We start from the raw sequence: 1726 nt of genomic DNA on the forward strand, positions 1-1726 counted from the left end.
CCTCCCCTATGTCCCTGGAGACTGAGGTCTGGTAGGAGGCAGTTCACCTTGAACCCTACGGAAGGGCCTCGTGACTGAAAAATCAAAAGGATATTGTCATCAGACTGTTTCCCCAAGAGGCAGTCCCACCAGATGGCCCTTTGAAGACCAGGATGGGGAGCCTGGGGCCCTCCTAGGACGCATTCCCACAGAGGAGCAGGGCAGATGGAAATGAGATCGGAGAGCAGAAGTCATTCAGCCTGGGGTCTGCTCTGTACAGAGTACCACACACAGCCCTGGCGTCCAAATGGGACTGGCTTTTATTTCCAGAAGTGATGGAGGTCGTGGAGAAAGTTTCTTCCCAGATGTACTTCTGAGGGCAATCTGGATGAAGCTGGAGGCGGGAATGCTCGTCCCCTCCCTCTCACTGCTGCCTCCAACTCTGTCCAGGAGCTCTTCTCCTTCTGAAGGAGCATCAGTTGGTTACTCCATCCTCTCCTCATCCTCAGTGCCCTCATGTCTGGACCTCCAGGTCACGTCTCCATGTTCCCCTAGGACAGGACTCTAGTTCCCGACTCCCAGGCTCTTCCTCCACTCCACCTCCTGCTGTCATTCCAAGTGACCTCAACATCCACTGGGATGACCCTTACCTCCTCCACTCTGACCTACCTGCTCCTCTCCAGTTCAGCTACTCCCATGGCCACATCCTACATACCTCTAAATTGCTCCACCTCTGAAATAATAAACTCTGAAATGCCCTTTCTAAACACCCCTCCTATCATTTCACCTCCCTCACTACCTTTATTCCCAGGAAACCTGCTCCTAGCCTGCCAGCTCTGTCCTCCTGTCCTAGCCTGCCAGCTCTGTCTTCCTGTCTTAGCCTGCCAGCTCTGTCCTCCTGTCCTAGCCTGCCAGCTCTGTCCTCCTGTCCTAGCCTGCCAGCTCTGTCCTCCTGTCCTAGCCTGCCAGCTCTGTCTTCCTGTCCTAGCCTGCCAGCTCTGTCCTCAGGCACTTTTGGACTGGGTCTTAGGTCTACTGACTCCACACCATTCCTGCACCCTGATTTGAATCCTCTGAAATATTCAACACTCACCTCTCCCTTTTGAGTCACCAAGGGGCTTTATATTCTACCACAGCATCTCATGAGTCTGTCCCCTCTCTCCTTCCTCACTGGCCGGCTTGAGCCATCATGACGTCTCTCTTTAGTCTCCAGCTCTGACCTTTCTGTTTTCTTCACACCAACCCCAGTCCTGCATGCTCTGCATGCTCCATTCGCGGGGTCCACTCACTGCTCCCTCAACAGGTCAGCAATTTTCATGCCCCCTCCTTCCTCATTTCCTCCTAGGGAGAATTAGTTGCCCCTTGCTATGTGCATTTTATTTGTACTTGTGTCCCTCTGCCTTGTGTCCCAGTTGGCTGATTACATGACTGTATCTTCTACTAGGTGTGGTCTTTGAGGACAAGAACCACTTTTACTCAACTCTGTAAGCTTAGCAGCTAGCCCAACACTGCCACGTGGCCAGTCTCAATAAATATTTACAGACTTAAATTTCCCAGGATGTGCCTTCCATCAGAGCTGCCCGCTGGGTCATTTACCAGAGCAGCCACCAAATCCTGCCTCATTCCCAGCTATCTTCTTTGGGGGAGATGCACTCCTGCCTTCTGCCAGTTCCTCCTTCCTCTGTGGGGCGGTCATTCCTATTTGGCCATAACTTGAGGCTGGGCTACTGAGGGGGCGGGAGGGGGC

The sequence above is a fragment of the Ceratotherium simum genome, chromosome 24, assembly GCF_057802395.1.
Source record: "Ceratotherium simum simum isolate JZ-2026a chromosome 24, ASM5780239v1, whole genome shotgun sequence".
In the NCBI taxonomy this organism is placed as follows: Eukaryota; Metazoa; Chordata; class Mammalia; order Perissodactyla; family Rhinocerotidae; genus Ceratotherium; species Ceratotherium simum.